This window comes from Saimiri boliviensis, chromosome 12, assembly GCF_048565385.1.
Source record: "Saimiri boliviensis isolate mSaiBol1 chromosome 12, mSaiBol1.pri, whole genome shotgun sequence".
NCBI classification, from domain to species: Eukaryota; Metazoa; Chordata; class Mammalia; order Primates; family Cebidae; genus Saimiri; species Saimiri boliviensis.
This window is the reverse complement of record NC_133460.1, coordinates 34,401,426-34,427,676: the sequence shown is the minus strand read 5'-3', so window position 1 is coordinate 34,427,676 and position 26,251 is coordinate 34,401,426. Positions and strand designations below refer to the sequence as shown.

The following is a 26,251-nucleotide window of genomic DNA, read 5'->3' as shown; positions in this document are numbered from 1 at the left end:
GTTTCGCTCTTGTTACCCAGGCTGGAGTGCAATGGCGCGATCTCGGCTCACCGCAACCTCCGCCTCCTGGGTTCAGGCAATTCTCCTGTCTCAGCCTCCTGAGTAGCTGGGATTACAGGCACGCGCCACCACGCCCAGCTAGCTTTTTGTATTTTTAGTAGAGACGGGGTTTCACCATGTTGACCGGGATGGTCTCGATCTCTTGACCTCGTGATCCACCCGCCTCGGCCTCCCAAAGTGCTGGGATTACAGGCTTGAGCCACCGCACCCGGCCCCGCTTGTCATATTTTACACCTAAGACTTTCCAGGGTCCCTGCACATTCTTACAGACCCCTGATCAGGAAAGGTATCTTATAGGTGGGGAGAGAAAAACTCCCCTCAACTAGGTTCAGTAGTTTTAAGATGCACAGCTAGCCTATTAAACAATGTATATATTATAGAAATATGTAATCACAGCAATTATAGTATATTAATAAACTATATTTATTATTATCTTTTAATAATATCCTTTTTTTTTTTTTTTTTTTTTTGAGGTGAAGTCTCACTCTGTTGCCTAGGCTGGAGTGCAGTGGCACCATCTCGGCTCATTACAACCTCTGCTTCCTGGATTCAAGCGATTCTCCTGCCTCAGCCTCCTGAGTAGCTGGGATCACAGGCTACTGCCACTACGCAGCTAATTTTTTGTATTTTTAGTAGAGACGGGGTTTCACCATGTTGGCCAGACTGATCTTGAATTCCTGACCAAAGTGATCCACCTGACTCAGCCTCCCAGAGTGTTAGGATTACAGGCCTGAGCCACTGCACCTGGCCTTTTTTTGGTCTTTGAGACAGAGTCTGGCTCTGTCACCCAGGGTGGAGTGAGGTGGCATAATTTTGGCTCATTGCAACCTGGCCTCCTGGTCTCAAGCCATCCTCACACTTCAGTGTCCCAAGTAACTGAGACTGCAAGGCACACATCACCACGCCCAGTTAATTTTTGTATTTTTTTTTGTGGGAGGATCCCTTGAGCCTGGGAGGTCCAGGCTGCAGTGAGCCATAGGATTCCAACCTGGACAACACAGTAAGACTCCGTTTCAAAAAAGAAAAGAACATTCACATTCATTGTTCTGCAATGATCACCATCATCCATCTCCAGAACGTTATCTTCCCTAAAAGAAATGCTGTACCCTGAGGTGGGAGAATCGCTTGAACCAGGGAGGCAGAGGTTGCAGTGAGCCAAGATCATGCCACTGCCCTCCAGCCTGGGCAACAGAGTACTTTATCTCAAAAAAAAAAAGTCAGTTTAAGTCGGTTCTGCCACCATTCCCTGGAGCTCCTGTTTTCAGCTTCTTTCCAGGCTACCTTGTAGCAATTAAAATTTGCTGGTCATCAGTTTCTGCTGGGTTTCAAAGATCGAGGAGAAGCTTAGTGTTGTGTCAAGACAAAAATGGACACAACACAGAAGTTTAATCTGACTTTCATCCCAAAGTCTTCACAAGTGGTCACCAAAGAAACTTACCCGGACGATTCAGGGGCCTCTCAAAACTTCTCCGAGACATTGATAAAGAACCTTAGTAAGCTGACTCTCAACACCAGTACTGAATTCCCTTCCCCTCTACCAGAGGGTTCACTGCATCAGCAGTCTACAGAAGCAGCAATCCTCAGGGAAATCGGAGATGAGTTGCCTTACAGGAGGAGAGGAGTAAGAACATTGCTGTCTGTGAAGAGAGAAAGGCTGGCAAGACTCAGATACATGCTACTTGGCAGAAGTCCTAGACAGCCTTAAAGGACACTAACGAACACTGGGCTTAAGGGAGTTTAGGATGCATTAAGAAGAAAAATATTCAAATGTCCCTGCAGTTTCTGCGAGTCTAGCAGATGGGATCTTTCTGAGAATGCAAGAATGGGGAACTATGACACCAAGCCACTTCAGCCATAAACCTTATTCTTGCCCCCCTTTTTTTTCTTGCTGGTAATTTTATATAGCAGACCGAGAAAGCTACTCTGCTTGTATGGATTATACACCAATAATTTTGATAATGAGTTTGAGGTTGTATTTTTCTTGTATCTTTTTCCCTACTATGATGCTAGTAATTTATAAGGGATCTGTGTAGTTTGAATATATTTGGATAACTTTAGCTCTACTGTTTGATTTGACCCAAAGAAGCCAAGAGCATATAGGTATTCCCATGTGTTTTAGAAGCCCAAAGTCAGTGAGGTGAAACCCAGCAACAAGAAATTGATGCAAAGATACTTGTGGATAAAGGAAGCATTAGTTAGTTTTGTTAGAGCATAATAATTAGATTTTCTGGCTTTCAAAAATTTGGGTTGCAATAAGAGCAAAGTTTATCCTGTTTTTACAGTTTTCAGTACAAAAAGATGTTACTATAGAAACAATAAAGCTGACATTTGATTATCTTTAAAAAAAAAAAAAAAGAAAAGAAAAAAGAAAAGAAATGCCATACCCGGTAAACATTAACTCTCTCATTTCTCCCTCCCGTGGACCCTGGTAATCTCAATTTTACTTTCTGTGTCTGTGAAGTTGCCTATTCTAGGTTAACTCACAAAAGTGGAATTATATAATATTTATCGTTTTGCGGCCAGCTTTTTTCACTTAGCATGATATTCTTCATGGTTCATCCATGTGGTAGCAGGTATCAGAGTCTCATTCCTTTGTAAGACTGAAATTTATGCCATTGTATGTATATACACTGTGTATTGTTTGTCCATTCATCTGTGGATGGACACAGGTCATTTCTGTCTTTTGGCTATTGTAACTAATGCTACTATGACACCTGTTCATATTTCAGTCCATGCTTTCAACTCTTTAGAATGTCCATTTAGAAGTAGAACTGCTAGCTGGGCATGGTGGCTCTCATGACTATAATCCCAGCACTTTGGGAGGCCGAGGTGGGCAAATCACTTTGAGGTCAGGAGTTCAAGACCAGCCTGGCCAACATGGTGAAACCTCATCTCTACTAAAAAAAAGTACAAAAATTAGCCAGGCATGGTGGTGTACACCTGTAATCCCAGCTACTTGGGAGGTTGAGACAGGAGAATTACTTGAACCCCGGAGTCAGAGATTGAAGTGAGCTGAGATCACACCACTGCACTCCACTCTGGGCAACAGAGCAAGACTCTGTCTCAAAAAAAAAAAAAAAGAAAGAAAGAAACTGCTGGATGATTCGGTTTATTATGTTTAAAATATATTTATCTTTGGCCAGGAGCAGGGGCTCAAGCCTGTAGTCTCAGCACTTTGGGAGGCTGAGATGGGAGGATCGCTAGAAGCCGGGAGTTCAAGACCAGCCTGGGCAACAAAGCCAAGACCCTGTGTCTACAAAAGAAAATGTAAAAATTAGCTGAGCATGGTGGTGTATTCCTGTAGTCTCAGCTACCTGGGAGGTTGACGTCGCAGGATAGCTTGAGCCTGGAAGATGTAGGCTATAGGCTGCAGTGAGCCATGACTGCACCACTGCGCAGCATTGATGACAGTGAGACCTGTCTCAACAAACAAAAAACCTGGGCACAGTGCAGTCATCTGTAGTCCCAGCTACTTGGGAGGCTGAGGCAGGAGGATCACTTGAGCCCAAGACTTTGAGGTTGCAGTGAGCTATGATTACACAGTGCACTACAGTCTGGGCAACAGAGCAACACCTCATCTCAAAAAAATTAAAAAATGAAAGTAAAAAATAAAATTATTTATTTACTATTTTTAGAGATGGAGTTATACTACATTGGCCAGGCTGGTCTCAAACCCCTGGCCTCAAGAGATCCTCTTCCCTTGGTCTCCTACAGCGCTGGGATGTGAGCCACCACGCCCAGGCAAAACTTTTAAAAATTAAAATTTATTTACCTTTAACATCAGAACAGCGCTGAAGGGCTCATTGTGCTATCTCCATATTGTCAAGATGAGAAAACAGAAGTTCAGAGAGGTTGAATAATTTGAACCCAGTTCTGTTAGACTGCAAAGCTAGGGTGCTCTTTCATCCTCACTGATGCAAAATCCACTTATGCACTGGGGTTTCTTGCTTAGGGACTCAATCAGAAACTGCATACGCCAGCTCCTCTAAAGAATATCTTCCAAAGCTTTAATGAGTAAGCTTTCTTCTGATCAGCTGGATTAAAAATAAATCTCTGATTTCCTAGGAGAGGGCCTCGATTGGCGTTGGATAGCCAGTCCCCCGCCACCGTCGCTGGCCGCTCCGCCTTGCGCAGGGCGTGCCCCGCCGCGCGCTGGAACCGGGGTCCATACCGAGAGCCCTTGGTCCTGGGAAACAGGGTGTGGCCGGAAAGGCGGCCGCCCCCTCGCCGGTCGCGCAACGCACGTTCGTGGGGAACCTGGCACTAAACCTTTCGTAGACGATCTACTTCTGGGTCGGGGTTTCATACCTAGCAGAGCAGCTCCCTCCCTGCCGTCTATTGAAAGTCACCCCTCGACACAAGGGTTCGTTTTATTTAAAAAAAATAGAAAGAATAAATAAGTGAATAGATACATCTCCGATTTTAGAATCTCACTGATTCAAATCCCTATCAACTTCCAAAGAGGATTTGAAGCTTGTTTTAATAAAACCGCAGAAACCAAGACATAAAAAGAGAAGAAGGGGGAAAGGGTATCAAGATACTTTTTATTTTATTTTTATTATTTTGTTTTGTTTTGTTTCGAGACAAAGCCTTGCCCTCTCGCCAGGCTAGAGTGCAGTGGCGCAATCTCGGCTCACTACAACCTACGCCTCCCCGGTTCAAGCAATTCTCTTGCCTTAGCCTCCCAAGAAGCTGGGATTACAGGCACCCGCCACCACCTCCGTCTTAGTTTTGTATTTTTAGTAGAACCGGGGTTTCACCATGTTGGCCAGGCTGGTCTGGAGCTCCTGACCTCAAGCGATCCACCTGCCTCATCCTCCCAAAGCGCCTGAGCCACCTGAGCTTCACTTTTTTTTCTTTTCTTTTATTTCCTCCAATTGAAATCCTTTCCCCTTTTCCCTTTCCTTCCCTTCCCTTCCCCTTCCCTTCCCTCTTTCTGAGACAGGATCTCACCCTCACTCTGTTGCCCATGTTGGAGTGCAGTGATGTAGTCCTAGCTCACTGCAGCTTCATATTCCTGGGATCTAGCAATCCTCTCTCCTCAGCCTCGTGTGTAGCTGGGATTACAGGTGTGTGCCACCATGCCAGGCCATTTTTTTGTTTGTTTGTTTTTTTGTAGAGATTGGCGGGGAGGTCTCACTATGTTGCCCAGGCTGGCCTTGAACTCCTGGCTTCCAGTGATCCTCCTGCCTTGGCCCCCCAAAGTACTGGGATTACAGGTGTGAGCCACCACACCTGGCCAAGATCTCTTGATTAAAGTCAGCTACAGCAACTGATTTAGCTCTAAGTTCCTTAGCACACAGGGAAAAGAGAGACGTTGGACTATGCGCCTCTCTTTGGTAGCAGAGCACACACCAATTTATTCATTTATTTTACTTCAATTCATTCTGAGTCTACTGAGGGCCAATAAACATTTTCCTGATCCTGAAGTAATTTCCTGGGAATTGATGTTAGCATAATCAACACAACACAATTTCCGATGTTGGGGTCTTACCTTCTCTTCCAGACTTTTGACTTCCCCAAATGTGACTGACCTCTTATTGATACCATCTTTATTAAGTGCATGACTCGGAGATCAGGAAATTGGATTAGACATTCACAGTGTATGTTTCTCCAGAAGCCCAATATGCAGTTTTCAAGCCTTATTAAAGACTCCCTATTCTCAGTTCATTTCACTGTAATTACTCTTGCCTCATGGATCAATCAACAGTCATCTATTCTCTTACATCTTCTATAAAGGGGTTTGTTTGTTTTCCTGCATCTAATCATGTATTATGGGATTTGCTTTGAAACTGCCTTTGAAAAGATTATGAGAGTGAGAGAAGTCTAGCATGGCTGACTCCATCTTTCTTCTAGCCTCACAGGCTGGCTGTCTTCGCTCATTCCTAGGTGTAGACCAAGCTAACCATGGAGGGAATTTAGCTTATTGTTTATTTATTTATTTATTTATTTGAGATGGTGTCTTGCTGTGTCACCCAGGATGGAGTGCAGTGGCTGATCCAGGCTCACTGCAACCTTTGCCTTATTGTTTAACTTTGAAGCAAGGATGATAAAAATCCCTCCCTAAAATAAACACCCTCCTTGCTCAAAGGCCACCTTTGTAAGCCAATAAAAGGCCAGGATTTAGGTTGTGGGAAGGGAGTGAATTCTGTTAAAACATAGGCAAAGTTTCTATCATCCCTTACTACTCAGAAGTCATGGCCAGAAGTCATAAGATTTGTGACTTCCCCAATTACTGCTATAGATAACACCACTATTATAGAACCCACAACTGGTCTTCGAGGTGTTTTTCAGACTTTTGTATTCTGGCAACCAACTCACCCCATCAGACCTGTGAATTACAACTCAATCAGTCCTATGATCCTCACCAAGGGGCAGTTTCAGCACACCGGGGCCATTTCCATACCCCTATGATTTCATCCTCAACCAATCAGCAGCACCCATTTCCTAGCCCCCTGCCCTTCAAATTATCCATACAATCCCTAGTCTCTGAGTTATCTGGGAGACTGATTTGAGTAATAGCTCTAGTATTCCACCTGGCCAGCTTTGCATTAATTGACCTCTTTCTTTACTGTAATACCACAATCTCAGTGAATTGATTTTATATCTGCAGGGGGTAAGAAGGCCAGGTGAGGTGGCTTATACCTGTAATCCCAGCACTTTGGGAGGTTAAGATGGCAGTGTGGGCAACATAGCAAGCCCTCCCCATCTCTACTACAAGTTTAAAAAGTTAGCCAGGTATGGTGGTGCATGCCTGTAGTGCTACTCAGGATGCTGAGGTGGGAGTATTACTTGAGTGTAGGAAGTTGAGGTTGCAGTGAGTGAGCCATGATCATGCCATGGCACACCAGCCTGGGCAACAGAGTGAGAACCTGTTAAAAAAAAAAAGTCAAGTTAACATAAAGTGTTGGTAAAGATATGAGGAAATAGAGACGTATACATACCACTGGTAGGTGTACGAATTGCTATAACATCTTGGGAAAGCATTTTGCAACCTATAATATTGACGTGGAGATGTGCCTATCCCACAAGCCAGCAATACAGCTTCATTGCCAAGTACATTCCCTTGATTTGAACTTCCCAACCTGTGAGTGGTCAAGTGAATGAGAGGTGCTCAGCCGGGCGCGGTGGCTCAAGCCTGTAATCCCAGCACTTTGGGAGGCCGAGGTGGGTGGATCACAAGGTCAAGAGATCGAGACCATCCTGGTCAACATGGTGAAACCCCATCTCTACTAAAAATACAAAACATTAGCTGGGCATGGTGGTGCATGCCTGTAATCCCAGCTACTCAGGAGGCTGAGGCAGGAGAATTGCCTGAACCCAAGAGGCGGAGGTTGCGGTGAGCCAAGATCGCGCCATTGCACTCCAGCCTGGGTAACAAGAGCGAAACTCCGTCTCAAAAAAAAAAAAAAAAAAAAAAAAAGAATGAGAGGTGCTGAGAAATTGATGCTCTCAGTGCCCACAGGACCTAAGTAGCTCTAGCCTATGAGCGTGTGGCCTCTGGCCGTGAGGAGCCTCCTGAGTACAAATACTCTATTACTGTTTTTTCTGTGAGCTGGACATGAAACAGATTGGGAAATACTGAGCTAGAAAAACTCCCTGGTTAGCACCAAGAGATGGGTTTAAAGGTATTCATGCCAGGCACTGTGGCTCACACCTGTAATCCCAGCACTGAGGGAGGCCAAGGCAAGTGGATCACCTGAGGTCAGGAGTATGAGACCAGCCTGGCCAATGTGGTGAAACCCTGTCTCTACTGAAAAAAAAAAAAAAAAAAAATTAACTTGCTGTGGTGGCACGTGCCTATAGTTCTAGCCACTTGGGAGGCTGAAGCACAAGAATCGCTCGAACCCCGGTGGTGGAGGTTGCAGTGAGCCAAGAACTAGCCACTTCACTCCAGCCTGGGCAACATAGCAATACTATGTCTGAATTAGAAAAAAAAAAAAAAAAAAAAAAAAAAAAAAAAAAAAGATATTCATTATAGCACTGCTTAAAATATCCCAAATTAGAAAAACCTAAATGTCTAGCAGTAGAAGAAGAAATAACTATATGTGATGGAATACAATTCAGCAATTATCATGAATGAACCAAATCTTGTTGGCTCTAGTGGCTCACGCCTGTAATCCCAGCACTCTGGGAGGCTGAGGCACTTGGATAGCTTGAACCCAGGAGTTCGAGACCAGCCTGGGCAACATGGCAAAACCCTATCTCTACAAAAAATACAAAACTCAGCTGGGCGTAGTATCGTAGCACCTTAGCCTCAGCTACTCAAGAGGCTGAGGTGGGAGGATGTCTTGAGCTGGGGATGTGGGGATTACAGTGAGCCATGACCATGCCACAGCAGTCCAGCCTCCAGACTTCTTTAGTTGCAGGCGCCAATAGATCCTTTGTATTGTCTCAAAGAAAAAAAAAAATGAACCAAATCTAAATGTATCATCAGGGACAGATCTTAAAAACTTAATGTTGGGGACAGAGAGGAAAGTTGTAGACTATGTACAATATGATGTCATTTGTGAAAAACTTTTTTTTTTTGAGACAGACATGTACCACGACCTCCGGCTAATTTTATATTTTTAGTAGAGGCAGCATTTCTCCATGTTGGTCAGGCTGGTCTTAAACTGCCGACCTCAGGTGATTCATCTACCTCGGACTCCCAGAGTGTTGGGATTACAAGCATGAGCCACTGCGCCTCAATGGTGTAAAAAACTTTTTTTTTGAGATGGAGTTTCGCTCTTGTTACCCACGCTGGAGTGCAATAGCGTGATCTCGGCTCACCGCAACCTCCGCCTCCTGGGTTCAGGCAATTCTCCTGCCTCTCAGCCTCCTGAGTAGCTGGGATTACAGGCACGCGTCACCATGCCCAGCTAATGTTTTGTATTTTTAGTAGAGATGGGGTTTCACCATGTTGACCAGTATGGTCTCGATCTCTTGACCTCGTGATCCACCCGCCTCGGCCTCCCAAAGTGCTGGGATTACAGGCTTGAGCCACCGTGCCTGGCTCGAAAAACTTTTAAAGACTCAAGCTGAAAAAACAATAGTCTATGTTGTTATGGGAACATATACAAGCATGAAAAGTATTACAGCAGACACAGAGAGGCTGCGGGCCAGCTTGAGGAAAGCGATTTCTTTAGAAGAGGGAAAAAAGGAAATGGAATAAGGGCATAGTTTTAGCTTTATATATAACCATTTATATACTTATTTTTATTTATTTATTTTATTATTATTTTTTTTTTCTTGAGACAGTCTCTCACTCTGTCAACCAGGCTGGAGTGCAATGGCGAGATCTTGGCTCACTGCAACCTCCACCTCCCGGGTTCAAGTGATTCTCCTGTCTTCTGCGACAACGGGCTCTTTGTGAGTTACTCTTTATCCACTGCAATTTCCCTGTCCTGATAAATCTGCTCTGTCTAGGCAGGGGGCAAGGTAAACCCACTGGGTGGTTACAGCCCCAGAATTTAGTCTGCAGGTAGGCAGAGCAGTAGTCACATCAATAGCATCCATTCAGTGGGCTGCTTTTCCGAATCAGATGCTGTGCTGGGTCTTTTGTTTACACATACATCTCTTTGCATCCCCGGAAACGAGTCTGTGGGCTTGGGATTATTCCCCCATAAGGTAACTAGGTTCAGGACAACCAAATAACTGGCCCAGGATCACAGAGCAGTCACGTGAGAGGCTGGGGTGGCAGCCATGTGGCAGAGCTGAAAATCAAACCCAAGCCAGTCTGATCCCAAACCAGGGCTCATTAACCACCACAGTTGTGTCTCTGAAGCTTCATTCAGGCTTCACATTTTTTTTCTTCTATTTTCACATTAAAAATTTTTTTTTATTTTTGAGACAGAGTCTCACTCTGTCGCCCAGGCTGGAGTGCAATGGCACAGTCTTGGCTCACTGCAACCTCCACTGCCTGGGTTCAAGCATGCTCCTGTCTCAACCTCCTGAGTAGCTGGGATTATAGGTGAATGCCACCACGCCCGGCTAATTTTTACATTTTTAATAGAAACAGAGTTTCACCATATTGGTCAGGATGGTCTCGAACTCCTGACCTCAGGTAATCTACCTGCATCGGCCTCCCAAAGAGCTGGGATTACAGGTGTGAGCCACCATGCCTGGCCTCAGTCTTCACATTTTTGCCATCGGCACTTATCATCTGTGCTGTTATTTACTTACTGCTTTTTTTTTTCAAACTGACACCCTTTTATAATTGAACAAATGTACTTTAAAAGCAAACTTTATTTCTATAATAAATGGGAAGCATGTGTCTCTTACAATGAAATATAGGTCATTTCCAAAACACATACACAAGAAACAAAATTTTATAACATTAAAGCCAGATACTATTACCTGCTGAGGCCCTCTCTTTGTTCAAAATGTAGATTAGAAAACCTTGGCGATGTGTTAAAGATGTAATAAGGCTGGGCGAAGTAACTTATGCCTGTAATGCCAGCACTTTGAGGGGTTGAGGTGGGTGGATCACCTGAGGTCAGGAGTTCGAGACCAGCCTGGCCAACATGACAAAACCCCGTCTCTACTAAAAATACAAACATTAACTGGACATGGTGGCATGCACCTGTAATCCCAGCTACTTAGAAGGCTGAGGTATGAGGATTACTTGAACTTGGGAGATGGAGGTCGCAATGAGCTGAGATCACATCACGGCACTCCAGTCTGGGTAACAGAGGGAGACTTTGTCTCAAAAACAAAACAAAATATGTTCAAAAGAAACAAAATAAATTTAGGCCAGATACTATTACTTACTGAGGCCCTCTGTGTTCAAAATGGAAATTAAAAAACCTTAGAGATGTGTTAAGGATAAATAGACGATGAAGTGGTGTGTGCTTGTAGTCCCAGCTACCTGAAAGGCTGAGGCACTGAGCTATAATGGCACCACCGTACTCCAGTCTGGGGAACATAGTGAGACCCTGCTTCAAAAATAAATAAATAAGCAGGGCACAGTAGTTCATGCTTGTAATCTCAGCACTTTGGGAAGCTGGAGTGGGTAGATCACTTGAGGCCAGGAGTTTGAGATCAGCCTAACCACCAAGGTGAAACCTCTACTAAAAATACAAAAAAAAAAAAAAAATTAACCAGATGTGGTGGTGTGTACACGCTTGTAATCCCAGCTACTCAGCAGGTTGAAGTAGCAGAATCGCTTGAATCTGGAAGGTAGATGCTTCAGTGAGCTGAGATCGCTCCCATGTACTCCAGCCTCGGTGACAGAGTGAGATTCTCTCTCAGACAAACAAAAAACTGGAATCCTGCTGAGCACAGGAATTGTGAAAGGCCCTAGATTTTGAGACAGCTTGAGGGGGAAGGGCAGCTATGCCCTCTCCTCCTTTCACTCAGCCCATGGGTTCTGTGTTCTTACAGAGTGGAGGGCAGAAACCCCTGAATCATTTAAAGGATTTTTCTCTCTATCTGTCTAATTTCTGTCTCTTTCTTTCTCTTTCTGCCTTTCTCACATTCAAACCTTCATAGTTGCATTTACCAAGTTAAATACAGGGATACTGTGACTCCACTGTGTGTAGCTTGTCAAAGCATCGCCTCATAATCTGTTTTATCCTGTGGTTTCTACAAAACAAAACAAAAACCCAGAGGGCTGGGCACAGTGTCTCATACCTACAATCCCAGCACTTTGGGAGGCTGAGGCAGGAGGATCACTTGAAACCAGGAGTTTGAGACTAGCCTGGGCAACGTAGAGAGACCTTTGTCTCTACCAAAAAAAAAAAAATTAGTTGGGCATGATGATGCATGCCTAACTTTCCAGCTACTTAGGAGGCTGGGGCAGGAGGATTGCTTGAGCCTAGGAGGTCAAGGTTCCAATGAGCCAAGATTGCACCACTGCACTCCAGCCTGCATGACAGTGAGACTCTGTCTAAAAAGTGAAACAAAACCAAACAAAAAAATCCACTGAATGGGAAAAGAATATATGCAAATCATCTGTCTAATAAGGAGCTAATATTCAGAATATACAAAGAACAACTCAGTAACAAAAAACTAAGCTATCAAGGAGGTCAGGCGCCGTAATCCCAGCATTTTGGGAGGCCGAGGTGGTTGGATCACTTGAGGTCAGGAGTTCAAGACTAGCCTGGCCAACATGGTAAAATCCCATCTCTACTAAAAACACAAAAATTAGCTGGGCGTGGTGGCATATGCCTGTTAAACTCAGCTATTCAGGAGGTTGAGGCAGGAGAATCCTTTGAACCTAGGAGACAAGAGGTTATAGTGAGCCAAGACCATGCCACTGCACTCCAGACTAGGCAACAAGAGCGAAAACTCCACCTCAAGAACAAAACAAAACAAACAAAACAAAAAAGAAGGCAGAAGTCTTTCAACACTGCCTCCCCAACTTATTTTGTTTATGTATGTATGTATGTATGTATGTATGTATGTATTTTTGAGACACAGTCTGGCTCTGTTGCCCAGGCTGGAGTACAGTGGTGTGATCTCAGCTTACTGCAACCTTCACCTCCCGAGTTCAGGCAATTCTCCTGTATCAGCCTCCTGAGTAGCTGGTATTACAGGTGCACACCACCACACCCAGCTAATTTTTGTATTTTTAGTAGAGGTGTGGTTTCACCGTGTTGATCAGGCTGGTCTTGAACTCCTGACCTCATGATCCACCTGCCTCAGCCTCCCAAAGTGCCAGGATTATAGGCGTGAGCCACGGCGCCCAGCCTATCTATGTGTTTCTTTATTAAAAGACAGACTCAAAAAAAAAAAAAAAAAAAAAAAGACAGGCTCTTCCTCTGTTGCCCAGGCTGTAATACACTGGTACAATCATAGCTCACTGCAGCCTGGAATTCCTGGACTGAAGCCATCCTCCTGCCTCACCCTCCTGAATAGCTAGGATTATAGATTCCTGCCACCATGCCCAGCCAGAGTACATTATTGAAGGTACCACTGCTTAGAGTGGTTATTGTTGACATTGTTTATACATTACTTCCTACATAAGTAATATATGTAAATCTTAAGTGCAGTTCACAATTACAGTATAATCACCTTATGAATACCTTGATGAATCACATTATTCTCTGTGGCAATAACCTCAATTAATGCCATTTTTATTCAGCTCTGTGATAAGGCTGAAATTTTGATGTATTTGATATACTCAACCATCTTCATTTGATCCCATGCCATGCTGTGGTTTTGCTAGATTTTTTTCTAAGCCCACCATTTTCATAATGTTCACAGTAACCATGACAGTAATATAAAATATTCCACTTTTTATATATAAAAACATCAATATAGAGTAAGGGTTGTGAATGGTGGTCCACGCCTGTGATCCTTGCACTTTTGAAGACCAAAGTGGGAAGACTGCTTGAGGCCAGGAGTTTGAAACCAACCTGGGCAATATAGCAAGTCCCCATCTCTCTCTTTCTCTCTCTCTCTCTCTCTCTCTCAAAAAAAAAAAAAAAAAAAAAAAAAAAAAAAAAAAAAAAAAAAAAAAAAAAAGCTATACAATAAGAAAATTAAAATTAGCTTGGGTTGAAAAAACATCTATCATGCTGGAGTAACAAAGACAGATAAAGCGAGTTGTGAAGCTAATGCCACAACTGTAAAGGGTCCTAATGACCCCCTTCTTTAGTGAGTCTGCCTTTTTACTCATTGAGGAAATTTCTTCTATAACATCTGTTGTAAATGTGTCAGGTATGGTGGCTCATGCCTGTAATCCCAGCACTTTGGGAGGCCAAGGCAAGTGGATCAGCTGATGTCAGGAGTTAGAGACCAGCCTGACCAACATGGTGAAAACCTGTCTCTACTAAAAATACAAAAATTAGCCAGGCACCTTGGCAAGCACCTTAGTACCAGCTACTTGGGAGGCTTCGGCGTGAAACTCGCTTGAACCTGGAAGGTAGAGGTTGCAGTCAGCCAAGATTGTGCCACTGCACCCCAGCCTGGATGACATAGCAAGACTTTGTCACATGCACACCTAAAAATTATTTTGTTGTGTATATATATACATAATATATATAGAAGTACCACCTTTTATCTATTCATCCATCAGTGGACATTTGGTTGCTTCTACCTTTTGGCTATTGTGAATAAACATTTGGCTATTGCCATTAACATTGGCATGGAAATATCTGTTCCAGTCCCTGCTTTCAATTCTTTTGTGTGTATACTGGAAAGCAAAATTGCTGAATCATATAGTAATTCTCGGCTCAATTTTGTGGAGGAATTGTCTTATGTTTGTCCACAGTGGCTGCATTGTTTTATAATCCCGTGCTAGTGCACGAAGTTTCCAATAATTTCTTCAAATCGTCACCAACTTGCCATTTTCTGCTTTCGATTTTTTAAAATAGAAACGGGGTCTCACTGTTATCCAGGCTGGTCTCAAACTCCTAGCCTCAGGCAATCCCCAGCCTCAGCCTCCCAAAATGCTGCGATGACAGGTGTGAGCCATCATGCCCAGCCCAGTTTGTTTTGTTTTTTGAGACGCAGTCTCACTCTGTCGCCGAGGCTGGAGTGCAGTGGTGTGATCTCAGCTCACCGCAGCCTCCGCCTCCCAGGTTGAAGTGATTCTCCTGCCTCAGCCTCCTAGGGAGCTGGGACTACAGGCACACATCACCACACTCGGCTAATTATTGTATTTTTAGTAGAGACAGGATTTCACCATGTTGGCCAGTCTGGTCTTTAACTCCTGACCTCAGATGGTCCACCTGCCTTGGCCTCCCAATGTGATGGGTTTACGGTGTGAGCCACATTGCCTAGCCCCTGTTTGTTTTTTAAGTAACAGCCATCCTAATGATTATAAAGTGGTATCTCGTTGTGGTTTTGTTTGTATTTCCCTAACGATTAGTGATTTTGTGCATCTTTTCATGGGCTTTTGGGTATTCATATTAATATATCTTTGAGACTATCTATTCAAGTTCTGATTCTAGATTCCACCCTCGACTTGGTATGGTGGCTAATGCCTGTAATCCCAGCACATTGGGAGGCTGAGGCAGGTGGATAACTTGAGATCAGGAGTTGAGACCCGCCTGGCCAAAATGGCGAAACCCTGTCTCTACTAAAAATACCAAAATTAGCCGGGTGTGATGGTATGTGTCTGTAATCCCAGCTACTTGGGAGGCTAAAGTATGAGAATCGTTTGAATCCAGGGAGGCGGAGGTTGCACTGTACTCCAGCCAGGGCAACAGAGTGAGACTTTGTCTCCAATCAATCAGTCAATCAACCAATCAATCAATTCCACCTTCTTCCTCCCAAATTTGTTGATATCTCAGAGGATCTGGTTTTGTGCTATTTTTACACATAAGTACGTGGTACTGCATTGTTGTGAAGTTCCACTTGATAACATGGTGATGAACATTTTCGTAACCAAACCTTTGAAGACTTCCTTAAGTCTGTAAAAGAAATTTCTGGGCCGGGCGCGGTGGCTCAAGCCTGTAATCCCAGTACTTTGGGAGGCCGAGGCGGGTGGATCACGAGGTCAAGAGATCGAGACCATCCTGGTCAACATGGTGAAACCCCGTCTCTACTAATGGTGCAAAAAATTAGCTGAGCATGGTGGCGCGTGCCTGTAATCCCAGCTACTCCGGAGGCTGAGGCAGGAGAATTGCCTGAACCCAGGAGGCGGAGGTTGCGGTGAGCCGAGATTGCGCCATTGCACTCCAGCCTGGGTAACAAGGGTGAAACTCCGTCTCAAAAAAAGAAAAAAAGAAAAAAAAGAAATTTCTGGATGTGAACTTCTGGATCAAAGAATACACATACACACACACACACACACACACACACACACACACATATACACATATATGTATTTAGACAGGATCTTGCTTTGTCACCCAGGCTACAGTATACTGGAACAATCATGGCTCACTGCAGCCTTGACCTCCTGGGCTCAGGTAATCCTCTGACCTCAGCTGCTTCTTTTTTTTTCCCCCAAGTTTATCATTTATTTGTTTATTGATTTAATTTTTGAGTCAAAGTCTTGCTCTTGTCCCCCTGGCTGTAATGCATTGGTGTGATCTCGGCTCACTGCAACCTCTGCCTCCTGGGTTCAAGCAGCTCTCCTGCCTCCGCCTCCCAAGTAGCTGGGATTACAGACACCTGCCACCATGTCCAGCTAATTTTTGTATTTTTAGTAGAGATGGGATTTCACCATGTTGGCCAGGCTGCTCTCAAATTCCTGACCTCAGGTGATCCACCCACCTTGGCTTCCCAAAGTTCTGGGATTGCAGGCATGAGCCACTGCACCTGACAACCTCAGCTTCTTGAGTAGCTGGGACTATAAGTATGCATCAGCATGGCTGGCTAATTTTTTTTTTTTTTTTTTTGTAGAGACAGGGTCTCTCTATGTTGCCCAGACTGGTCTCCAACTCCTGGGATCCTCCTGCCTCAGCCTCCCAAAGTGCTGGGATTACAGGCATGAGCCATGGAGCCCAGCCAAGAATATTTATTTTTCACAGCCTTTTCATTCACATTGCTGAATGCCCTTTGGAGTGGTGATACTGCTTATATTGCTGCTTGAATTGTAAGAGAGAAAGATAGTATTATTTTAGTGCTTAGAAACACATTTCCTGCCTTTACCCCCTATAAATTACATCCTGTTTCTTAGGGGTTTAAATTGCTTTTGTCAGATAAGTCAGGCTGGTGGTTGCTAATCTTTGTGGCTGTGACTAAACATTGCTAATGTCACTAAGCTAATAACAGCAGTATCAGATTGAGAGTGGGATGGCCTTTAATTTCTAGCCGGGCGATTAAAGTCTGTTTTTAATTGCCTAGCAGAAGGACTGGCTAATTTCCAATTAGCAAAGCAGACGAGTAGTACTCATTTGAAATTTTTTGTTTGTGTACAGTCAATTTAGTATTTCCATATTTCAGTTTCTACTGAAACATAAATTTGGAGAATGATAATTTGCCTGATAGTTTCTTTTTTTTTAATCTTTTTTTTTTTTGACAGTCTTGCTCTGTCACCAGGCACCAGGCTAGAGTGCAGTAGTGTGATCTCGGCTCACTACAACCTCCGCCTGCTGAGTTCAAGCAATTCTCCTGCCTCAGCCTCCCAAGTAGCTGGGACTACAGGTGTGCACCACCATGCCCAGCTAATTTTTGTATTTCAGTAGAGATGGAGTTTCACCATGTTGGCCAGGATGGTCTCGATCTCTTGACCTCATGATCCACCCGCTTCAGCCTCCCAGAGTGCTGGGATTACAGGTGTGAGCCACTGCACCTGCCAATAATTTGCCTGATAGTTTCTGACACTTCCTGGACAAATCTTTGCACTTTTGTTATTTATTTATTTTTATTTTTATTTTTATTTTTTGAGATGGAGTTTCGCTCCTGTTATCCAGGCTGGAGTGCAATGGCACGATCTCAGCTCACCGCAACCTCCGCCTCCTGAGTTCAGGCAATTCTCCTGCCTCATCCTCCTGAGTAGCTGGGATTACAGGCACGCGCCACCATGCCCAGCTAATTTTTTTGTATTTTTAGTAGAGACGGGGTTTCACCGTGTTGACCAGGATGGTCTCGATCTCTTGACCTCGTGATCTACCCACCTCGGCCTCCCAAAGTGCTGGGATTACAGGCGTGAGACACCACACGCACGGCTGAGAAGTCACTTTCACTGCTGTGAGCTGCATTGCCTGGTGTTGGGGGAGGGCTGGTACTCCAGGAATGTCTCTAGGTCACATGCCACCCAGTTCTCTGGCTCTGAGTTCAGCCCAGCGCTAGGAGTTGCCTAGAAATTACAGTTCTGTATCCTAGACTGCCTTTCAAGTTCATCTAAGGCACCAAAGCACTTTGGCCCTTGGTCGTTTGGCTTCCATAGAAACTCAAGGGATGGTCCCGGAGCAGTGGCTCATACCTGTAATCCCAGCACTTTGGAAGGCCAAGGTGGGCAGATCACCTGAGGTCGGGAGTTCAAGACCAGCCTGACCAACATGGAAAAACCCCATCTCTACTGAAAATACAAAATCAGCCAGGTGTGGTGGTGCTTGCCTATAATCTCAGCTACTCGGAAGGCTGAGGCAGGAAAATCGCTTGAACCCGAGAGGTGAAGGGTGTGGTGAGCCGAGATCGTGCCATTGCACTCCAGCCTGGGCGACAAGAGTGAAACTCCGTCTCAAAAAAAAAAAGAAAAAGAAAAGAAAGGGATGGATGATTCCTCTCTGATTACGGTTGGTCTAAATGCTCCCTCCATATGTGAATGCTGGCTGAGCCCGGCATGGCTTTATTCTCTACTGTGACAGGACAACACTGAGTTCAATGTGAATTTCCCCAGTCACTGTACTCTCCCTTCCTCAAGTGCACAGACTCTGCACTTCAGAGCTGCTGCTGGGGAATAGGAGAGGGGTGGCATTGGCAATTCAAGATTGTCTCTCTGACCCTCTTCAGTGCCTCTCTCAACAATATGAAGTTAAAATCAGAGACTAAGGTTGGGTGCAGTGGCTCACGCCTTTAATCCCAGCACTTTGGGAGGCCGAGGCAGGTGGATCACGAGGTCAGGAATTTGAGACCCACCTGACCAAAATGCAAAAAAAGTTAGCCATGTGTGGTGGTGCCTGCCTGTAATCCCAGCTACTCAGGAGGCTAAAGTAGGAGAATCTCTTGAACCTGGGAGGCGGAGGTTGCAGTGAGCCAAGATCACACCATTGCACTCCAGCCTGGGCGAGAGAGTATGTCTTAGTTTCAGAAAAACAACACACACACACAAAACAAAAACAAAAAACCAGAGATTGTGATTGCTGTTGGTTCCTGTGACAGTGCTTTTCTTTGTACAGGTAGTTGCTAACACTTGGTGTTCTTGCAGAGAGCATGAATGGTGCAGGCTTCTATTCCATCATCTTGCTTTACCTCCACTCACATTCCAGGAATAGATGTTTCTAAGAATGGGACCCAGAGGTTACTGGGCATCCATCTACAGCATATAGGTGGCTTTCCGGCTTCCAGGGCAGTTGGGGATAACAGTTTCTTTCCTTCCTTCTTTTCTTTTCTTTCTTTCTTTTTTGAGATAGAGTCTGGCTCTGTCGCCCAGGATGGAGTTCATTGGTGAGATATCAGCTCACTGCAACCTCTGCCTTCTAGGTTCAAGCAATTCTCCTGCCTCAGTCTCCAAAGTAGCTGGGATTACAGGCGCCTGCCACCACGCCCAGCTACTTTTTGTATTGTTTTTAGTAGAGACAGGGTTTTGCCATGTTCACCAGGCTGGTTTCAAACTCCTGACACCAGGTGACCCACCTGGCTGCTGAGTAGCTGGAATTATAGGCGTGAGCCACTACACCTTGCCCTGGTATACCTCTTTTAGGTATGTCATGTGATATACCTCCATCAGGGTAGTGAATTGCAATGACAGATTTTCTTTTTTAGAGAGAATCTCACTCTGTCGCCTGGCTGGAGTGCAGTGGTGCAAACTCAGCTCATTTCCACCTGTGCCTCCTGAGTTCAATCGATTCTCCCACCTCAAGTAGCAGGGTCTTGGGACTACAGGTACACACCAACACACCCAGCTAAGTTTTGTATTTTTAATTAATTTATTTATTTATTTATTTATTTATTTATTGCATTTTAGGTTTTGGGGTACATGTGAAGAACATGCAAGATTGTTGCATAGGTACACACATGGCAGTGTGGTTTGCTGCCTTCCGTCCCCTCACCTGTATCTGTCATTTCTCCCCATGCTATCTCTTCCCACCTCCCCACCCCCCGTCCCTCCCCCATTTCCCCCCAACAGACCCCAGTGTGTAGTGCTCCCCTCCCTGTGTCCATGTGTTCTCATTGTTCAACACTCGCCTATGAGTGAAAATATACGGTGTTTGATTTTCTGCTCTTGTGTCAGTTTGCTGAGAATGATGGTTTCCAGGTTCATCCATGTCCCTACAAAGGACATGAACTCATCGTTTTTGATGGCTGTGTAATATTCCATGGTGTATATGTACCACATTTTCCCTATCCAGTCTATCATCGTTGGGCATTTGGGTTGGTTCCAGGTCTTTGCTATTGTAAACAGTGCTGCAATGAACATTCGTGTGCATGTGTCCTTATAGTAGAATGATTTATAATCCTTTGGATATATACCCAGTAATGGGATTGCTGGTTCAAATGGCATTTCTATTTTTAGGTCCTTGAGGAATCGCCACACTGTCTTCCACAACGGTTGAATTAATTTACATTCCCACCAACAGTGTAAAAGTGTCCCTATTTCTCCACATCCTCTCCAGCATCTGTTGTTTCCTGAATTTTTAATGATCGCCATTCTAACTGGTGTGAGATGGTATCTCAATGTGGTTTTGATTTGCATTTCTCTGATGACCAGTGATGATGAGCATTTTTTCATATGTTTGTTGGCCTCCTGTATGTCTTCTTTTGTAGAGTATCTGTTCATATCCTTCGCCCATTTTTGAATGGGCTTGTTTGTTTTTTTCTTGTAGATCTGTTTTAGTTCTTTGTAAATTCTGGATATCAGCCCTTTGTCAGATAGGTAGACTGCACAAATTTTTTCCCATTCTTTTGGTTGCCGATTCACTCTACTGACTGTTTCTTTTGCCGTGCAGAAGCTGTGGAGTTTGATTAGGTCCCATTTGTCTATTTTGTCTTTTGTTGCCATTGCTTTTGGCGTTTTGGTCATGAAGTCCTTGCCTACGCCTATGTCCTGAATGGTTTTGCCTAGATTTTCTTCTAGGGTTTTTATGGTGTTAGGTATGATGTTTAAGTCTTTAATCCATCTGGAGTTAATTTTGGTGTAAGGTGTCAGGAAGGAGTCCTGTTTCTGCTTTCTGCACATGGCTAGCCAGTTTTCCCAACACCATTTATTAAACAGGGAATCCTTTCCCCATTGCTTGTTTTTGTCAGGTTTGTCGAAGATCAGATGGTTGTGGGTATGTTGTATTTCCTCTGAGGCCTCTGTTCTGTTCCATTGGTCTATATCTCTGTTTTGGTACCAGTACCATGCTGTTTTGATTACTGTAGCCTTGTAGTATAGTTTGAAGTCCTGTAGTGTGATGCCTCCTGCTTTGTTCTGTTTTGTATTTTAATAGAGATGGGATTTCATCATGTTGCCCAGGCTGATTTCAAACTCCTAGGCTCAAGCAATCTGCCTTCCTTGGCCTTCCAAAGTCTTGGGATTACAGGCGGGAGCCACTGTGCCTAATGATACATTTTCTTATGTTGAGCCATCCTTGCATTCCTGTGATAAGCTTTACTTGATCATGCTTGTTATGATTTGAATTGTGTCCCACAAAAAGATGTGTTGAAGTCCTACGCCCAGGTGCCCATGAATGTGACCGTATTTGGAAATAGTCTTTGAAGATGTAGTCAAGATGAGGTAATTAGGGTGGATCATAATTCATCTATGACTGGTGTCCTTATGAGAAGGGGAAAACGCCATGTGAAGGCAGATATATACAAAGGAAAAACAGCATGTAACAAGGGAGTCAGAGATTGAGTTGTGGCAGCTGCAAACTGAAGAATGCCAAGGATTGCTAGTAAACCATCAGCAGCTAGGAAGAGGCAAGGAAGGATTCTCCCCAATAGAATTCAGAAACTGCATGGCCCTGCTGCCATCTTGATTTCAGACTTCTAACTTTCACATCCCTGAGACGATAAATAAATTTCCACTGTTTTAAGCCACCCAGTTTGTGGCACTTTATTAAATCAGTCCTAGGTAACTACTATAAGTGATACACTATTTCTTATCCATTTGGCTTCAGTTAGCCAACATTTTATTTAGAATGTTGGCCTCTACATTTGAAAGTGAAATGTATGCATAATTGTATTTATCTTATCTGGTTTTGGAGTCAAGATTACACTCATGTCATCTTATGTCAGGGTTCTCCAGAGAGACAGATATATAGGATACTTGAATATATGAAAGGGAGTTTATTAGGGAGAATTAACTCAGACGATCACAAGGTGAAGTCCCATGACAGGCCATCTGGAAACTGGTGAAGAAAGAATCCACTAGGGGTTCAGTATGAGGGCAAAAGTCTCAAAAGCAAGAAAGCCAACAGTGCAGCCTTCAGCCTATGGCTGAAGGCCCGAGAGTCCCTGGCAAACCACTGGTGTAAGTCCAGGAGTCCATAGGCCAAAGAACCTGGAGTCTGATGTCCAAGGGTAGGAGGAATGGGAGGAAGTGTCCAGCCTGGGAGAAAGACTGGAAGACTCAGCAAGCCAGCTTATCCCATCTTCCTCTGCCTGCTTTGTTCTACCCATGATCTCAGCCTATCAGATGGTGCACACTCACATTAAGGGTGGTCTTCCTCTCCCAGTCCACTGATTCAAAAGTCAATATCCTTTGGCAACACCCTCACAAACACACCCAGAAACAATTCTTTACCAGATACATAGGCATCCTTCAGTCTAATCAAGGTGACTCCTAATATTAACCATCAAAAATCTGGACTGCTTTACTTTTTTTTGTTTTTTAGAGTTGGAGTCTTCCTCTGTTGCTCAGGCTGGAGTCCAGTGGTGCAATCATAGCTCACTGCAGCCCTGAAATTCACCTCAGCCTTGAAACTCCTGGGATCAAGTCATCATCCCACTTCAACATCCTGAGTAGCTGTGATTACAGGCATGAGCCACTGTGCCTGGAACTGGATAGCTTTAGAATCCGTTTGAGGCCAGGCTCAGTGGCTCACACCTGCAATCCCAGAACTTTGGGAGGCTGAGGTGGGAGGATCACCTGAGGTTAAGAGTTCAAGACCAGCCTGGCCAACATGGTGAAACCTCGTCTCTACCAAAAATACAAAAATTAGCTGGACATGGTGGTGGGCACCTGTAATCCCAGCTACTCAGGAGGCTGAAGCAGGGGAATTGCTTGAACCCCAGAAGTGGAGGTTGCCTTGAGCCGAGATCACACTATTGCACTCCAGCTTGGGCAACAAGAGCGAAACTACATCTCAAAAAAAAAAAAAAAAAAAAAAAAAAAGAATCCACTTGTAAAACCATCTGGGTCCATCGGCCCAGGCTTTTTTAGGAGAGGGAGGTCTTGGTTACTCTTCAATTTCTTTAATATGTATCAGTTTATTTTAGCACTCTGTTCCTTTGTTGTGCCAATTTCTAGGAATTCATCTATTTCCTAAGTCATTGATTGCAATGGTTGCTATAGATCTAGGTGAAATATAAAATTGTCAGAGAAACACCCTCCATCCTATACCTCAGGGCCTGTGGCAGTCCAATATCCTCTCCTTGATCTCTGCTTCCTCCCAGGAGGTTTATATTTTCCTGGCCTTCCCTGCCTCTTGGGCTCTGGTTTATAATGGTCTGTCTCTTTCTCATACCATGTCAAACCCAATGTGAATTCAATCTCTTCTATAGTTTCTACACCAACCAAGAGGAGATGTTAGGGGAAATTGTGGAGTCAAGTCACATCATAGAATACACGCCTTTCCATCATCTTACTGGCTCCTTAAGACAGAATCTTACTCTGTCACTCAGGTTGGAGTGCAGCAGTGCAATCACAGTTGCCTTTAGCTTCAAACCCCTAAGCTTACTTGATCCTCCCATCTTGATCACCAGAGTAGCTGGGACTAGAGGCATGTGCCACCATGCCTGGCTAATTAAAACAAAAAAAAATTTTTTTTTTGAGATGGAGTTTCACTCTTGTTGCCCAGGCTGGAGTGTAATGGCACCATCTTGGCTCACTGCAACCTCCACCTCCCAGGTTCAAGCGATTCTCCTGCCTCAGCCTCCCAAGTAGCTGGGATTGCAGGCATGTGCTGCTACACCTGGCTAATTTTGTATTTTTTAGTAGAGATGGGGTTTATTCCATGTTGGTCAGGCTGGTCTTGAACTCCTGATCTCAGGTGATCTGCCTGCCTCAGCCTTCCAAAGTGCTGAGATTACAGGTATGAGTCATTGTGCCCAGCCTAATTTTTAATTTTTTTTATGGAGACAAAGTCTCACCTGTTGCCCAGGCTGATCTTGAACTCCTGGCCTCAAGCAACTCAAGCAATCCCCCTACCTCAGCCTCCTGAAGTGTTGGGATTGCAGATGGGAGCCACCGTGCCCAGAGGTACTGGCTTTTTTTTTTTTTTTTTTTTTTTTGTGACAGAGTCTCACTCTGTTGCCAGGCGCTAGGCTGGAGTGCGGTGGCACAATCTCGGCTCACTGCAACCTCCGCCTCCTGGGTTCAAGCAATTCTCCTGCCTCAGCCTCCCAAGTAGCTGGGACTACAGGCACGAGCCACCACACCCAGCTAATTTTTGTATATTTAGTAGAGACGGGGTTTCACCATTTTGGCCAGGATGGTCTCGATCTCTTGACCTTGTGATCCGCCCGCCTCAGCCTCCCAAAGTGCTGGGATTACAGGCATGAGCCACCGCGCCCGGCCAGTACTGGCTTCTTGTCTCTTTTTCTCCTCTCAACTTGCCCTCATTCTCTCCCTCTAGGGTTCCCCCTGAGAGCCTAACTTCTCTTTCTATTCTTCTGATTCACTCTCCTTTGAAGCTTTGATCCCATAAGGCCCGAAGGCCTAAAAAGGAAGAGGAGGCTCATTTTCTAGCCCAAGCCTTAACTTGCCATCTTTACCAACAAAGAAAATTCCCTCCCTCGAAGGGATTCTTATTTTGCTGTTAAAGTAATATACCTTATTGTATCTCTCTATCAATATTTGAGCTATTTAGATTTTATTTTATTTTATTTTATTTTATTTTTTTTGAGACGGAGTTTCGCTCTTGTTACCCAGGCTGGAGTGCAATGGCGCGATCTTGGCTCACCGCAACCTCCACCTCCTGGGTTCAGGCAATTCTCCTGCCTCAGCCTCCTCAGTAGCTGGGATTACAGGCACGCACCACCATGCCCAGCTAATTTTTTGTATTTTTTAGTAGAAACGGGGTTTCACCATGTTGACCAGGATGGTCTCGATCTCTTGACCTCGTGATCCACCCGCCTCAGCCTCCCAAAGTGCTGGGATTACAGGCTTGAGCCACCACGCCTGGCCTAGATTTTATTTTTAAAAAATGAGGAGAAGGTAAATGGAGAGCGACTGAACCCATCCAATGGAATGAGAACTCTATAATGTTAATAAAAAGGCACACCACAGGTTACAGATTCTATACAATGGGATTCATTTAGATATTAATTTCCTGTTCTTTCTACAAAGGAACTATTCATATTAAAAATTTCTTAGCTCTAGCTAATAAATAATACTCTGCATTATGGTTCAATTTAGTGTTCTTTAAAAAATTCCAATTTTAGCTCATTCCCTTTTCTGTACCATCCTCTCTCTCTCTCTCTCTCTCTCTCTCTTTCTCTCTCTCTTTTTCTCTCTCTTTCTCTCTTTCTCTCGCTGGAGTCTCTCTCTTGTTGCCCAGGCTGGAGTGCAATAGTGTGATCTCAGCTCACAGCAGCCTCCTCCTCCGGAGTTCAAGTGATTCTCCTGCCTCAGCCTCTCAAGCAGCTGGGATTACAGGCATGAGATACCACACCTGGCTAATTTTGTATTTTTAGTAGATGGGGTTTCACCATGTTGGTCAGGCTGGTCTTGAACTCCTGACCTCAGGTGATCCTCCTGCCTTGGCTTTTCAAAGTGCTAGGATTACAGGTGTGAGCCACACCTGGTCTCTTTTATGTTTTTAGAGTTGAGATATTGCTCTGTGGCCCAGGCTGGAGTGCAGAAGAATGATCATAGTTCACTGCAACTTCCAACTCCTGGGCTGAAATGATCCTCCCGCCTCAGCCTCCCAAAGTGCTGGGATTACAGGCGTGGGCCACTGCTCCCAGTCATCATCCTTTCTTCTTATTCCTTGATATCTCTGCTGAAGTTAGTTGCCTCCTTTTATCAAGTTCTTTGTCCTGTTCAAACTGAGTTCTTTGTCTTCACCATAGCAAGCATCTAAAATGCTCAGTCTTTGTCCCAGAATTGATAAGAAAGATTGCCTCACTCCATGATGCTCCATGATGCTCAATAAAATGCAAGTAACAAAAAACCCAGCTCAAGTTGGTGTAGGCATTACAAAGCAATGCAAAAGTTTTTCTTTTTGAGACAGAGTTTCGCTCTTGTTGCCAAAGCTGGACTGCAATGGTGTGATCTCAGCTCACTGCAACCTCTGCCTCCCAAGTTCAAGCGATTTTCCTGCCTCAGCCTCCTGAGTAGCTGGGATTACAGGCACATGCCCCTACACAGGGCTAATTTTTTGTATTTTTAGTAGAAATGGGGTTTCATCATGTTAGCAGGGCTGGTCTTGAATTCCTGACCTCAGGTGATCCACCCACCTCAGCCTCCCAAAGTACTGGGATTACAGGTGTGGGCCGCAGC

The 26,251-nt window shown here is 44.4% G+C and overlaps 1 protein-coding gene across 7 annotated transcripts in view; it reads left to right on the top strand.

Moving 5' to 3' along the window:
• The window catches only part of TNFRSF17 (TNF receptor superfamily member 17), a 141,419-nt gene that overhangs the window by 64,602 nt on the left and 50,566 nt on the right, over window positions 1-26,251 (top strand). For 6 of the 7 annotated variants that reach the window (XM_074382220.1, XM_074382217.1, XM_074382218.1 and 3 more), the window contains one exon: window positions 9,301-9,411. The exons of the other annotated variant lie outside the window; for it this stretch is intronic. The gene's annotated coding sequence lies outside the window, so the exon portion shown is untranslated. The remainder of the gene's footprint in view (window positions 1-9,300; window positions 9,412-26,251) is intronic. 7 annotated transcript variants of the gene reach the window in all.